Genomic DNA, 16,326 nt, shown 5'->3' with positions numbered 1-16,326 from the left:
CCTCGCATTACTTCGGACCATTCTCCGATTGTCTTACGATGCATTACTACTCAGCAAGGTGGCCCAAGATTCTTTAAATTCCAACATATGTGGACTATGCACAGCTCTTTCCAGGACTTGGTGAGTCAATCTTGGATGAAGGAGGTTCATACTCGATGTCCCATCTATCGGGTAATGGTTAAGCTTAAACGTTTGAGAGAGGAGCTAAAAACCTGGAATAAGATGGTTTTTGGTAACGTTCATAGCTTGATCTCGGACGCCCAACAGGAGCTGCTGGAAATTCAGAATCAGATTGCTACTTCTGGTTATACTTCGCCGCTTTTTGATCAAGAAGTTAAGCTGCAGGCTAAAGTTGGTTCGGCGCTGGCCAGAAAAAATGCCTTGCATGCCTTGCTTCAACAAAAATGCAGAGTCGCCTAGCTCAACGAAGGGGATCGTAATTCTGCTTTCTTTCATGCTATGTTAAAGTATAAGAAGAAACCTCATATCATCTCTCATTTGTCTATTCAGGGAGACCCGGAATATGACCAGAATCGTATCAGTCAGCATATTGTTGAGTACTTTTCCACGCTGTTTGAAGATGAGTCACACGATCAACTGGATATTGGTTTGATCGAGGCGGTCCTGGATCCTGTCATCACCAATGACCAGAATCAGATGCTGATACGTATTCCCACTGAAGAAGAGATCACGGCGGCGGTGTTTGGTCTGGATTCGAATAGCTCTTCAGGGCCCGATGGTTTTCCTGGGAAATTTTTTCAGAACTGTTGGGCGATTATCAAAGGAGATATCTGGGAGGCTGTGAGTACTTTTTTCAGAAAATCTTATTTGCCGACAGGTTGCAACTCTAGCACTATGGTTTTGCTGCCAAAAAAGAATGTTGTGAGCACTGTGGCAGATCTTCGGCCTATTGTTCTCTCCAACTTCTTCTTCAAAATTATCTCTAAGATCTTGGCTAGTCGGTTAGGGGAGGTTGCCTCTGCTTCGGTCAGCCGTAATCAATTTGGTTTTATCAGTGGTAGGTGTTAACTGTATGAAGAGAACTAGTGGAGGTGTGAACATGGCTTGTAAAATCGACATCAAAAAGGCGTTTGACACTTTGAGATGGGATTTCTTGCTTTCGGTGCTTAAGGTGAGCGGTTATGATGGCACTTTTATTCGCTGGATTGAGATCATTTTGCATTCTGCTCGCCTTTCTATTCTTTATAATGGCCGCCTACATGGGTATTTTTCCTGCTCTCGTGATGTAAGGCAGGGAGATCCCTTATCTCCTATTCTTTTTGGGATTGCCGAGGATTTCCTCAGTGTGCTTTTCAAAAATTGTGTCACCTCTGGTCATCTCTCCCCTATGGTCATGAGCAGGGAAAATCCTTTTCCGACTCATTTGTTTTACGCAAATGATATTTTAGTGTTTTGCAAGGCATCGGTTCGTAATGCTGAGACAATCAAACACTTGTTGGAGTTTTACGGTTCTTTATCTGGCCAGATATGTAGCACTCAGAAATCCTATCTTTATTTTTCGAATAGGGTTACCACTCCTCTTCGTCGTGCTATTGGGCATATTATACACTTCCCGATTGGCAGCTTCTCTTTTGTTTATCTTGGTATGCCGCTGTTCGTGGGAAAGGTTAGAGCCTCCTATTTGAGAAGCATCCATGATCGTATTATAAATAAATTCTCGAATTGGAGGGGTCGGCACCTCTCCATGGCTGGTAGGATTTGTCTTGTTAAATCTGTGATTCAGAGTTCTCTTACGCACTCAATGATGGTTTACAGATGGCCTAAATCTTTAATCAAGGAGTTGGATAGTTGTTGTCGCAACTTTATTTGGACTGGAGACACTAAAAAAGCGCCTTCGTGCCCGGTGGCTTGGGCTAGAGTTTGCGCTATTAAAGAAGAAGGCGGTTTGGGTATCCGTTCGTTCTCTTTGATGAATACATGCTTCCTCATGAAACGAGCTTGGAATATTATTGGGGGTCAGGATTTTGGGATGGAAATCATGAGAAGACGCTATCTCACGAAGTTTGGGCAGGTGAAGCTGCTAACTGCGCCATCCTCGGTTTGGATTGGTTTGCGTCAGGAGATTTCCCCGTTGATTAATGATTCTTATTGCTGTCTCGGGAACGGGGCTGATACCAACTTCTGGACAGATGATTGGATTGGTTATCAGATCGCTCGGAAGTGTGGAGTGCCACATTATGCTATGGAGTTTTTGAATTACTCTGTGGCGGATTATTTTTATGACGGTATTTGGCATTTCACTAGCAGTTTTGTGGAGAATTTTCCGAACGTGGTTTGTGATATTTTGTTGATTCCCATTGGTGATGATGATGATATTAGGCTGTGGAAGCCGTCCCTCCATGGGAAAGTCACTGCTGCTTTGGCCTTTGCTCATCACTGTCATCGTTTTCCTAAGGTGAGATGGGGTTCTTGGCTTTGGGAAAACTTTATTCCTACCAGGCGTTCGTTGGTTGTTTGGCGTATTTTACATAATAGACTCCCAACTGTTGATAGACTTATTAAACAGGGCATGATCACGCCGAATGCTTGTCCTTTTTGTCTCTCTGATGAGGAGACTATCTCTCATATTTTTTGGACATGTGCTCGTGTTCGACCAATCTGGCAGGAGTTGCTTCAATGGTTTAATATGTCCCATATGTTGCATGATCCAGATATTGTAGTGTCCTGGTGGACGCCTGGCAAAGTGATTTCAGTTCGCAAGTGGAAGCTTATTGGAAGGCTGGGGTCATGAATCTCATTTGGTTTATTTGGAGACAAAGAAATCTTTGTATCTTTGAAGATGACAGTTGGGATTACAGGCAGGCCATCAAGTTCATTAGAGTGTCTTTCCTTGAGATAGAGCAGAACTTCACTAAGATTGGGCATATGAAGAACACCTGGGCTGATCTTCGTATTTTGAGAAACATTGGCATCAAGGGGCGGGCGGCACCTCCGCCGGATTTTATCAACGTATACTGGTGACCGCCGTCTGGAGATTGGATTAAGGTTAATACTGATGGTTCGGCTCTTGGAACTCTGGGAAAGATTGCTGCAGGTGGTGTGTTCCGGGATAAATTTAATATGGTTTGTGGTTGCTTTCACATTAATGGTGGGATTGGTTATGCTTTTGAAGCAGAACTTCTTGCCGTCATTACCGCTCTTCGTCTTGCTCATGATCGTAATTGGCACTATCTGTGGATTGAATCGGATTCCACTTATATCGTTCAGCTTCTTCACTCGCGTTCGTTATCTGTTCCTTGGAGGTTTTTAGCGGCTTGGAAGAAGGTGCTCTCTACTCTGAGTGTTTTTCATCTCCATATTACGCATATTTACAGAGAAGGGAACAAGGTCGCTGATATCCTTGCTGCGCCTAATATGGAGGAAGGCTGGTGGTCGACAGAAATTGATGCCATCAAACTTGCGGTTCGTCAGGACATGACGAATCATAGTTTTCTTCGTATGATTAGATAATGGTGCAGTTGATGGTTTGGTCTTTATTCATCTCGGTGTGGTTGGTTAAGTTCAGATGCCCCTGGGATTTTGGGTTCTCAGCTTGTAGTTTCTTCGAACAGTTGGAGGGCCTTTCTTTTCTGGTTGGTGGTGTGCTTCGCCGCTTTTTTGCGGGTTTTTGGAGTTATAATGTTGTTTTGGGTTGTCAGGGTAGTCACGATTGTGATTCTACCAGCGACGGCGACACTCCGACTGCGATGAATCACTTTCGCGTCTTCTTTTACTTTTGGTGTTTGTTTGGTTTTTTAATCGAACAGTTGGTGGGGGTTTCCTCTTTCTCCTCTTCGGTTGATGGTGGTTGTTACTGCTACTGGATTTGGCTTGATGGTGATTGGAAGCAGCTTAGAGATCGTGCTTCTCCCAGCGACGGCATCACTCCGGCTGAGAAAAGCTACTTGTTTCACCTTTTTCTTGCCCCCAATAATTGGCACGACGTATGCTTGTGTGGCCCTCTCAGCGACGGCAACATACCGGCTGAGAAGAGCTTAGCACACAGGGGACGTCAGTACAGGTGTGATTATGCCTCTCCCAGCGACGACGTTACTCCGGCTGCGAGGAGGCATTCCAACATCTTCCCTTCTTTATGGCGTTGGGGCGGGTTGTTTATCGAACATTTGGTGGGGGCAACCTCTTTTGCTCCTTCGAAGGATGGCGATTATTGCGTTTCTTGGTCCTGGTTCGACAGCTCTTGGACGCATTCTACTGGTTGTGACTCTCTCAGCGACGGCGTCATTCCGGCTGAGAGGGTCATTTTGTTTCCCACGGGTAGGCACGGCATGTGTGAGTGCGACTTTCTCTGCGACGACAACATACCGGCTGAGAAGGGTCTGGCTTGCAGGGACCTTGTTTGCAGGGATCTTCCTTTCTTTGGTTCCAATCCTTTTGTCACCTGGATTTTGTTTCTCTTTCTTGTTCTTTGGTTTTTATGTTGTTGCTTGTTTTTGTTTTGCATTGGAGAGCCGGGATTGTTTAGGAGCAATGGTCCGGCCGGAGCTTCTGAAATAATCCTAACTCAGCTCTCCATGCTTTTCTTCCTTTTTAGACGAGTACTCTTTTTCCTCTTCTTGAGGTTTTAACGAGGCTCGGCCCTTAGTCTGCTTTTCTGTGCTTTCAAGGGTTTAGGTTCCTTTTCTTCTTTTCTATAAAATTTTATTTTAATTAATTTTAATGCTAGGGTTAGTTTTGTACTTTTACACATGACAGGCTAATTTTTAAACTTACTATATAAATGTCACGACCGGCCTTAATTAAGGATAATTAATCCGGGAAAACCATGACTGGGGAAGGGAAATTAAGAAGCGGGTTTAGAAAGGGGTGCATAAAAGAATACTCAAAGAGCTTGAATACGCGTGAAATATTCCTTAAAAAGGAAAAAGGCATAGTTCGCATAAAAAGGGTACTCAAAGAACTTGTATACGCGTTATATTCCTTAAAAAGGAAAAAGGCATCATTAGGGGCTTGGCTAAAACATTATCAGAGTTTGCAACGGAAGGCGTAACTGAAATAATCAGTGTTTACAGCGGAAAGCATAACTGTGATACATGTATGAAGACATGTATCCTTTCTGAGCCTACTTTAAGTTCGACAAAAACTCCACTCAGCAACAACACTTCATCGCCCATCACAGCTCAACCTGTACAAACATAAACATCGAAGGGCTAAGTACAAGAGTACTTAGTGGGCAGTTGCCAAGCATATAACATAACATCATTAACAATTTCACAATATCGCATAAGAGGCATGAGTTTCTTTCATATCCTTTTCTCATTAAACATTTCCAAATTCTTAAATAGCATGAGCGCATTCTTCATCATCAACAATCATAAACAAGCATCGTGTCGTGGAGAAGGCCTTCCCCAACGAACACGGGCATCGCGCCGTGAAGGGGAGCCTCCCTCAGCGGTCACGGCATCGTACTATTGAGGGAGGCCTCCCCCAATAGACGCTGTAACACTGGCATACTGGCATCGCGCCGCGAGAGAGGCCTCTCTCAGCGGACACGGGCATCGCGCCGTGAGGAAGGCCCTCCTCAGCGGACACGGCATCGTACTGTTGAGGGAGGCCTCCCCCAACAGACGCAAGCATCAAACATAAGCATAAACTTATCAGTGTAAAGCATTCAAGCGTAATAAAGCATACCACACTTGAAGATCCAATTTGCATTTTAAAGCATAACACTTGCATAGCATTTTATTTACGCGTAAGGAATTGCCCACCTGATAGCAAAGTTTTGCTAAGGTACTCTAACTCCTTGTGTAGTTCTTACTCTCGCGCTTGACCTTAATCACGAGAATATAAAATAAGACATTGCCTCGAGGAAAATTCTTAATTAATGAGAAAGCGTAATTTAACTATGCATGAATCTGGTATGCATGAACTAATATTCTGAGCGATAATCGGAAATTCTACTATTAATCCTCGTTAATAGATTTAACTAATTCTCATCTAACGCGGTCGAATAAAGCTGTGATTCTTCCTTTCCCATCGGAATATTCTAATTGTAAAATAAATCTCGCATTTGTACTTGATTGAAAAATGACTAACTCGGCTTTAAACGAGGTGTGACCTTGTAGAAACTATCGGGCTTTTCGATAGAAACATAATTACTAATATAATCTCAAATAATTAATAGGCTCAAAAGAGAGTAGCCAATTAATTAAATAAAACGAGTAGCTTAACTCAAATAAATAATGGCAGCTCAAAATAATAATTTGGCCTTAAGGAAACAATAATATAAGCTCAATAATTAAGAGGCTCAACAAGGCAGCCTGATAATTAATTAAGTAGAAGTGGGCCTGAATAAATAGTACGAAAGCCCAATCGAAATAATTCATTGGCTTAAGTAATTAAATAAATCTTGGCCCAATGAATAAATAATGAATAGCTGGGCTAAGTTAAATAAGTACGCAAGGCCCAGCTGCAATTAAATAAGCCTCGGCCCAAAGAAATAAAATAATAAGGCCGATATTAAAATAAGGTCTGTTGGGCTCAAATAAATAAATCATGTAAGGCCCAACTAAATAAAATTTCAGTCCATAATTTAAAATTAGCCCAAGAATAGAATGAATTATTCTGAGCTTAAAATTAAATAAAACTCGGCCCAAGTGATGAATTAAACTGGCCCAATAAAATATAAATGGGATTAGAATAATAACCCATCATAAATATATGCATCAGCCCAACTCCTTAAATTAATTCAAGCCCAATAAAAATAATGAGAAGGACCAATTAAATTAAAGACTGGCCCATTTCGAATTTATAAGTGAAGCCCAAACTTTTTCTTAAATAATTCGACCCAGTTCGAAATTATTATATGGAAGCCCAAAACCATTTAAAAATCGGCCCATCACTTATTAAAAATCGGCCCAAGACTCGGCCCAAAATAAAGAAATAGAGGCCCAATTCGAATTAAAGTTGAAGCCCAAGACATAGCCCAACTTAACAAAAGGCCCAAACCTTTACTTCTCCTCCCCCTCGCTCGGTTATCTCTCTCTCAACTCTCAAACCAGCCGACACTCTCCTTCTCTCTCAAACCAGCCGCACGCCTCTTCTCCCTCTCACTCTCGACTCGCCTTCACACGAGGCGTCCGCCGCCGCGACTTCAGCCGGCGTCATCTGTCGACGCGCCTCAGCCCCGGCGCCGTCCTCTTTCCTCCCCTAACATCGAGCCCTGATTCTCAAGGAATCAGCGCTGCTGCTGCTGCTGCCCTTTCGAAATTGGGCGATCGGTCGCCGTCTGGGAGCGGCGTTGCTCCGGCCTGGAGCCCGTCGGCCTCCTCTCTTTCTCCTCCCCTGAGGTTTCAAACTCCGACCTTCATCTCAAATCCGACCGCAGGACCCAGATCGAGCCCTATCTTTCGATTTCCAGGCCGCCGCTGTTCCGCGTCTCCGTCGGAAACTGACGGCTGGTCGCCGTTCCAGAAAAGTAAGAATCGCCGCCGCCGAGCAGCTGCTGATCGGGGTTCAGTGCCGATTGGCTTCGTTCTATTCCAGTTTGGTAACTCCGCAACCGCTGTTCTTGGGTCTTGATGAGGCCGTGTGAGTTCAGCCCTGTCCCGACCATCGTCGTCGTCCCCGTCGGGCTGTCAGCCCTTTCTCTCAAAGCTAAGTCTTTTTCTTACTCAATTATCTCGGTTCATGTTCAGTTGGTAATGGTCTGGGAAAAACTCTCATAGTTTGTTGTTCTAGAGTGCAGCCTGTTTGTGAAGTTTATACTTTCTATTGTACGAAATATCTAGGCTATTTGATGTAGATGAACTGTGATATGCTAGATATGGATGCAAACTGAATTGAATATTTGGGATATCAAATTACCTTGAGTATTTTGTGTTGGTAGCTGCTGTTGTTGATAATGAATTCAATGGGGAAGGAACTGAAATTGCAATTATTGTTTCCTCAACAAATGCAGAAAGAACCAAGTATGGAATGAAGAAAACTTAGGCCAAGACTTACCTCTCGATACTTGGCAGCAGGAATTAACTTCTCTTCATCTCCCTTTCTGGTGCTTAGTGTATGAGAGAAGGAATGAATGGAGGTGAATGGAGGAAGGTTGCTGCTGAATTGTTTGCTTGAAGAAGTGTTGGCTAGTAGCCTCAAGAATCGAAGATGGTGGGGAGAATGTAGTGGAGGAAAGCAAAAGGTGGTGGGCAAAGGATTGTAGTGCACACTTTTCCTTTTCTTTTATCTTGCTTTGCAACATTTTGTTTTTTTTTAAACTCTCTCTTTCGTGGTGGAACGTTGGTGCCAATTGAGTGGAGTTGGTGGTGATTACATAATGGGGATAGTTGGTAGTGAAGTGGAAGAGTAGGTGTAGTGGTGGGGAAGCAAATGGTGGTGGAATGGAGTTGGTGGTCGGCTCTTTCCTCTCCATTCTCTACTTTTGAATTTTATCTCTTATTGACTAATGTGCCTACACTTGAGTGAAGGCATTAAGTGAGCCACGTAGAGTCCAATCCTTTGTAATATATTAGACGATTTTCCCCAAGCTGGGAACTAGACTGTAATCTGTGAACTGTAAATAAATACTGGCTTCGATTTTAAATCATCGTATTTCTGTATCTGCTTGATATCTTTTTCCTTACCTGCTAACTTGATAAATTGTAATATAACTTAAATTAAATCCGTAGATTTAATCTGCGTTGCAGTCGGAATAATTCCTCGACTTCTAATAGTACTAGTAAAATATAACTGCTTCTGTTTCTCGATTAATAAATAACATGACTTTGTTAAGTCAGTTATAACTTGGAAATAATAATTATTGAATGGCTCAATAATCCTCGTCGCGTTTTTCTCAAACGTAAAAAAAAATATAAAGCTAAAATAATATCTCCGTCTCTAAAAAAAAATATCAGGACCATAAACTGGATTTATATATAATAATTGCATTTACTAGTTTTAATTATAAATAAAAGAGCGGGCTACTACATACTACCCCTCTTAACAAAAATTTCGTCCCGAAATTTGCATATCTCTGCTAAAACAGTTCGGGGTATTTTTCCTTCATCTTGTCTTCAAGTTCCCACGTAGCTTCTCTTGTCTGCGGTGTCTCCATAAGATTTTCACTGCTGTGATTGAGGCTGATTTCGCAAGTGTCCACGTATTGCTGGCAAGGGGGTGCGGGTGTTCTCAATTGCTGAACCTCGTTATCTGTTGGGGCATTGCGTGGAGTAGTGACCCTTTTGGCCACAATTGTAACAACCGTTAGTCCCAGCTCGACAAACACCCCTATGCATCTTACCGCAATTTGGGCAAGGTGAAATTCCTTTCTGACCTTGGTTACCTCCAGTTGGCTCGAGGTTAGTCTGTGCCTCGTACCTTGGTTGATTAAACTGTTCGGCCCGTTCATATTCTTGCCATACTCGCTTATTAATCGGATTGATATTGTCTTCATTGTTGTCCCACTTGCGCTTCCCTTTGAGAGTATGTGAGGCTACTGGTGGATCATTTGGCGTTGAGATCAACAATGGGGCTGACTTGTCCGACGACATTGCAGCTTCAATGTCAAGTGCCCTGTTCAGAGATTCCGTGTATGAGAGTCCTCCGTGGCTTGCTAGAGCCATCTTAATTTCGTACCGCAGTCCGGCACAAAATTTCTCTGCCATCTTCTCCTCTGTGTCCACTTGTTATGGAGCAAACCTCGACAGGTTGCAGAATTCCTTGTCGTATTCAACCACAGATTTCTTTCCTTGCTTCAACTCGTAGAACTCAGCTTCTTTCTTCTTCCTATAGCTTTTCGGAATATATTTATCATATAATCATGTCTTAAAATCTTCCCAAGTATAACTTGCCCATTGTTCAGGTGTCAGAATTTTTCGTCGTGCTTCCCACCAGCAGTCAGCCGATCCTGTTAGTTGGAAAGAGATGCAAGATAGGCGCTCCTCATCAGTACAACGTAGAAAGTTGAAAATGCGTTCCATTGCACGCATCCAAATCTCAGCTTCAGCCGGTTCACTCGTTTCGTCAAACGTAGGTGGGTTTTGCCTTAAAAAGAGTTCTTCGACTCTCCTAGTCGAGGGCGGAGGGGATGGGTTATGTCCTTCAGCATCTTGTGGTTCTTCTGGTACAGTGTTATGGTTTCTGCGATTGTTATTGTTTCTCACAGGGCGTCCTCTCTTAGGCGGCATTCTAGTAGCAAAGATGTGCCAATTAGTACACTCTAGCATAATCTAATACAAACCTCAAAAGAATTCTTGTAAAGGTCAACTTATTATAACTTGTAAACAAGTCATAACTCCAATGACAACATTGATGTAGTAAGCTTTAAGGGTCCTTAGCATCTCATATCCATGAGTTATATCAATTCTTAAGCATATAATATCTCATCATCTAAATTGGATACTTAAGCATAAGTCATGGAGATTCATAGCGGCTATAAAATCATGAGCTTAAGAATTATTCTATACGTATCACTTATCTTGCTGCCTTCACTATAGCCACCAAAAGATACAATCTAATTTCTTCTATGTTTGCTTCTATGTTCTGTCGTAGTGGTGATCTCATATCTTAATAGCTCTATGTTCGTAGGAATTCATTCCATAGGCATACTTAATCGTGTTTGCATAAATCATTTCATTCAACAACATAACATAGCTATTAACAGTTACACACTTTGTCACTTTTTGTAAACATTATCTCAAAACTTGAAATAGCTTACCATTCTGCTTCGTTGAGTGTGATGCGATGAAGTGCTGAGCTTTGTCGATTGAACTCTAGACACTTTAGTGATCCATTCTAAGTTTGGCTTAAATAAACTCTTAGGCTCAGAGCAAACGAACTGCTCTGATACCACTCTGTCACGACCGGCCTTAATTAAGGATAATTAATCCGGGAAAACCATGACTGGGGAAGGGAAATTAAGAAGCGGGTTTAGAAAGGGGTGCATAAAAGAATACTCAAAGAGCTTGAATACGCGTGAAATATTCCTTAAAAAGGAAAAAGGCATAGTTCGCATAAAAAGGGTACTCAAAGAACTTGTATACGCGTTATATTCCTTAAAAAGGAAAAAGGCATCATTAGGGGCTTGGCTAAAACATTATCAGAGTTTGCAACGGAAGGCGTAACTGAAATAATCAGTGTTTACAGCGGAAAGCATAACTGTGATACATGTATGAAGACATGTATCCTTTCTGAGCCTACTTTAAGTTCGACAAAAACTCCACTCAGCAACAACACTTCATCGCCCATCACAGCTCAACCTGTACAAACATAAACATCGAAGGGCTAAGTACAAGAGTACTTAGTGGGCAGTTGCCAAGCATATAACATAACATCATTAACAATTTCACAATATCGCATAAGAGGCATGAGTTTCTTTCATATCCTTTTCTCATTAAACATTTCCAAATTCTTAAATAGCATGAGCGCATTCTTCATCATCAACAATCATAAACAAGCATCGTGTCGTGGAGAAGGCCTTCCCCAACGAACACGGGCATCGCGCCGTGAAGGGGAGCCTCCCTCAGCGGTCACGGCATCGTACTATTGAGGGAGGCCTCCCCCAATAGACGCTGTAACACTGGCATACTGGCATCGCGCCGCGAGAGAGGCCTCTCTCAGCGGACACGGGCATCGCGCCGTGAGGAAGGCCCTCCTCAGCGGACACGGCATCGTACTGTTGAGGGAGGCCTCCCCCAACAGACGCAAGCATCAAACATAAGCATAAACTTATCAGTGTAAAGCATTCAAGCGTAATAAAGCATACCACACTTGAAGATCCAATTTGCATTTTAAAGCATAACACTTGCATAGCATTTTATTTACGCGTAAGGAATTGCCCACCTGATAGCAAAGTTTTGCTAAGGTACTCTAACTCCTTGTGTAGTTCTTACTCTCGCGCTTGACCTTAATCACGAGAATATAAAATAAGACATTGCCTCGAGGAAAATTCTTAATTAATGAGAAAGCGTAATTTAACTATGCATGAATCTGGTATGCATGAACTAATATTCTGAGCGATAATCGGAAATTCTACTATTAATCCTCGTTAATAGATTTAACTAATTCTCATCTAACGCGGTCGAATAAAGCTGTGATTCTTCCTTTCCCATCGGAATATTCTAATTGTAAAATAAATCTCGCATTTGTACTTGATTGAAAAATGACTAACTCGGCTTTAAACGAGGTGTGACCTTGTAGAAACTATCGGGCTTTTCGATAGAAACATAATTACTAATATAATCTCAAATAATTAATAGGCTCAAAAGAGAGTAGCCAATTAATTAAATAAAACGAGTAGCTTAACTCAAATAAATAATGGCAGCTCAAAATAATAATTTGGCCTTAAGGAAACAATAATATAAGCTCAATAATTAAGAGGCTCAACAAGGCAGCCTGATAATTAATTAAGTAGAAGTGGGCCTGAATAAATAGTACGAAAGCCCAATCGAAATAATTCATTGGCTTAAGTAATTAAATAAATCTTGGCCCAATGAATAAATAATGAATAGCTGGGCTAAGTTAAATAAGTACGCAAGGCCCAGCTGCAATTAAATAAGCCTCGGCCCAAAGAAATAAAATAATAAGGCCGATATTAAAATAAGGTCTGTTGGGCTCAAATAAATAAATCATGTAAGGCCCAACTAAATAAAATTTCAGTCCATAATTTAAAATTAGCCCAAGAATAGAATGAATTATTCTGAGCTTAAAATTAAATAAAACTCGGCCCAAGTGATGAATTAAACTGACCCAATAAAATATAAATGGGATTAGAATAATAACCCATCATAAATATATGCATCAGCCCAACTCCTTAAATTAATTCAAGCCCAATAAAAATAATGAGAAGGACCAATTAAATTAAAGACTGGCCCATTTCGAATTTATAAGTGAAGCCCAAACTTTTTCTTAAATAATTCGACCCAGTTCGAAATTATTATATGGAAGCCCAAAACCATTTAAAAATCGGCCCATCACTTATTAAAAATCGGCCCAAGACTCGGCCCAAAATAAAGAAATAGAGGCCCAATTCGAATTAAAGTTGAAGCCCAAGACATAGCCCAACTTAACAAAAGGCCCAAACCTTTACTTCTCCTCCCCCTCGCTCGGTTATCTCTCTCTCAACTCTCAAACCAGCCGACACTCTCCTTCTCTCTCAAACCAGCCGCACGTCTCTTCTCCCTCTCACTCTCGACTCGCCTTCACACGAGGCGTCCGCCGCCGCGACTTCAGCCGGCGTCATCTGTCGACGCGCCTCAGCCCCGGCGCCGTCCTCTTTCCTCCCCTAACATCGAGCCCTGATTCTCAAGGAATCAGCGCTGCTGCTGCTGCTGCCCTTTCGAAATTGGGCGATCGGTCGCCGTCTGGGAGCGGCGTTGCTCCGGCCTGGAGCCCGTCGGCCTCCTCTCTTTCTCCTCCCCTGAGGTTTCAAACTCCGACCTTCATCTCAAATCCGACCGCAGGACCCAGATCGAGCCCTATCTTTCGATTTCCAGGCCGCCGCTGTTCCGCGTCTCCGTCGGAAACTGACGGCTGGTCGCCGTTCCAGAAAAGTAAGAATCGCCGCCGCCGAGCAGCTGCTGATCGGGGTTCAGTGCCGATTGGCTTCGTTCTATTCCAGTTTGGTAACTCCGCAACCGCTGTTCTTGGGTCTTGATGAGGCCGTGTGAGTTCAGCCCTGTCCCGACCATCGTCGTCGTCCCCGTCGGGCTGTCAGCCCTTTCTCTCAAAGCTAAGTCTTTTTCTTACTCAATTATCTCGGTTCATGTTCAGTTGGTAATGGTCTGGGAAAAACTCTCATAGTTTGTTGTTCTAGAGTGCAGCCTGTTTGTGAAGTTTATACTTTCTATTGTACGAAATATCTAGGCTATTTGATGTAGATGAACTGTGATATGCTAGATATGGATGCAAACTGAATTGAATATTTGGGATATCAAATTACCTTGAGTATTTTGTGTTGGTAGCTGCTGTTGTTGATAATGAATTCAATGGGGAAGGAACTGAAATTGCAATTATTGTTTCCTCAACAAATGCAGAAAGAACCAAGTATGGAATGAAGAAAACTTAGGCCAAGACTTACCTCTCGATACTTGGCAGCAGGAATTAACTTCTCTTCATCTCCCTTTCTGGTGCTTAGTGTATGAGAGAAGGAATGAATGGAGGTGAATGGAGGAAGGTTGCTGCTGAATTGTTTGCTTGAAGAAGTGTTGGCTAGTAGCCTTCAAGAATCGAAGATGGTGGGGAGAATGTAGTGGAGGAAAGCAAAAGGTGGTGGGCAAAGGATTGTAGTGCACACTTTTCCTTTTCTTTTATCTTGCTTTGCAACATTTTGTTTTTTTTTAAACTCTCTCTTTCGTGGTGGAACGTTGGTGCCAATTGAGTGGAGTTGGTGGTGATTACATAATGGGGATAGTTGGTAGTGAAGTGGAAGAGTAGGTGTAGTGGTGGGGAAGCAAATGGTGGTGGAATGGAGTTGGTGGTCGGCTCTTTCCTCTCCATTCTCTACTTTTGAATTTTATCTCTTATTGACTAATGTGCCTACACTTGAGTGAAGGCATTAAGTGAGCCACGTAGAGTCCAATCCTTTGTAATATATTAGACGATTTTCCCCAAGCTGGGAACTAGACTGTAATCTGTGAACTGTAAATAAATACTGGCTTCGATTTTAAATCATCGTATTTCTGTATCTGCTTGATATCTTTTTCCTTACCTGCTAACTTGATAAACTGTAATATAACTTAAATTAAATCCGTAGATTTAATCTGCGTTGCAGTCGGAATAATTCCTCGACTTCTAATAGTACTAGTAAAATATAACTGCTTCTGTTTCTCGATTAATAAATAACATGACTTTGTTAAGTCAGTTATAACTTGGAAATAATAATTATTGAATGGCTCAATAATCCTCGTCGCGTTTTTCTCATACGTAAAAAAAAATATAAAGCTAAAATAATATCTCCGTCTCTAAAAAAAAATATCAGGACCATAAACTGGATTTATATATAATAATTGCATTTACTAGTTTTAATTATAAATAAAAGAGCGGGCTACTACAATAAAAGTGGGTAATTTCATATAATAACTCTAAATTGTATCAAATTAAAGCTCTTATTGTGATATTTAATTTGATATGCATATTAAATATTTTATAATTATTCGAATTTCACAATTTTAGAGAGAAATAAAACAAAAAGTAAAGTAAAAGGAAATAAAAAGAAAATTATCGTTTACATGTAAACCTTCAATTTTACTAGTACACGTACCCGTGCGATGCACGACGAGCATCGGAATAAACAACATGTTAAATAAATATAAGTATTAAACCATGTGCATGGTTACGGTTACCAGGATCAGCTTGAGGCCCCCCAAGTCCCCCGCCCTCACCTGATCCACCACCCGACGCAGGAACATAGGACCAAATCACATCGCTCAAATCTCCTTTTCCCCCGGGTTAGAACTCCCCTCTCCCCCTGCCTTCTCCATACACAAGGGCTCTTGCGTGGAGATAGAGTAAGGAGTGGGGTGATCTTCCAACCCTATCCCCATACTCAAGACTAGAGGGAATAATAAGGGGGTCAAATCCAGACCTACGTGGAACCGACAAAAATGATATGTTAAATAAATATAAGTATTAAACATAATTAAAATATAAGCAAATGAAATTATTTAAAATAATAATAATAATAATAATCCACATCAATAACCGAAAAAATAACCTAAATCTGAAAATACTTAAATTTTCAATTTTGTATAAAGTGTAATTACAATTATAATATTAATAAATATATTATATATAATTAAGATTATATAAAGTAGAAAAATAGATGTGTGTTGGTTTAATAATAGAGTGGTTAATGGCCGACACTAAATATCTCAAACTCAAGTTTAGTCACGTAATCTTTAAAAGTTACTTATTTAAATTTTAATTTTTAAGTAAAATTAATAGTATAAGTAATTGAAATAAATTATTAGAACAATCCAAACACATAACAAAATATATGAAAACAATCAAGTACTCTATGATTCTTACATCTCTACTAATTAAATAATTATAAATGCTATAAAACGGGGGGAAACTATTAATATTAAAGTGGAAAAATATTCAAAAATTTATAATAAAAATAGTACAGATACTTTAATAATTAAAATTACATAATTATATTTCCATAGTAATCACACACACAAAAAAGTTATGCGCAAATAAAGAATCAAAAAGCAAAATGAATGAAGCAAAAAAAAAGAATAAACAAATTATTTATAAAAGTAAAATAAAATCAAACAAAAATAGATAATTGAAGAAATTTAAATAAAATAAGACATGAGAGAGAAAACAATTTTGTTTAAAACTTTTGACTTGTGATAACTTTATTATCTTAAATCCATT

General features: G+C 40.8%; 2 long non-coding RNA genes across 3 annotated transcripts; both read right to left on the bottom strand.

Moving 5' to 3' along the window:
- Positions 1–4,910: 4,910 nt before the first annotated feature.
- Positions 4,911–7,884, bottom strand: LOC131012029 (uncharacterized). Of its 2 annotated transcripts, XR_009097168.1 has the most exons (3): positions 7,825–7,884; positions 5,727–5,789; positions 4,911–5,143 (listed from the first exon to the last, which is right to left on the bottom strand). It is a non-coding gene; the product is annotated as an uncharacterized LOC131012029 (long non-coding RNA). The 2 variants fall into 2 exon arrangements; XR_009097167.1 differs by having other exon boundaries at positions 5,727–7,875.
- Positions 7,885–10,561: 2,677 nt separating this feature from the next.
- Positions 10,562–14,803, bottom strand: LOC131012028 (uncharacterized). Its single transcript, XR_009097166.1, has 4 exons — positions 14,024–14,803; positions 13,886–13,943; positions 11,788–11,850; positions 10,562–11,204 (listed from the first exon to the last, which is right to left on the bottom strand). It is a non-coding gene; the product is annotated as an uncharacterized LOC131012028 (long non-coding RNA).
- Positions 14,804–16,326: the final 1,523 nt, after the last annotated feature.

This window comes from Salvia miltiorrhiza, chromosome 2, assembly GCF_028751815.1.
Source record: "Salvia miltiorrhiza cultivar Shanhuang (shh) chromosome 2, IMPLAD_Smil_shh, whole genome shotgun sequence".
Lineage (NCBI taxonomy): Eukaryota > Viridiplantae > Streptophyta > Magnoliopsida > Lamiales > Lamiaceae > Salvia > Salvia miltiorrhiza.
The sequence above is the reverse complement of the archived record's forward strand: the minus strand, read 5'-3'. Positions and strand labels throughout refer to the sequence as shown.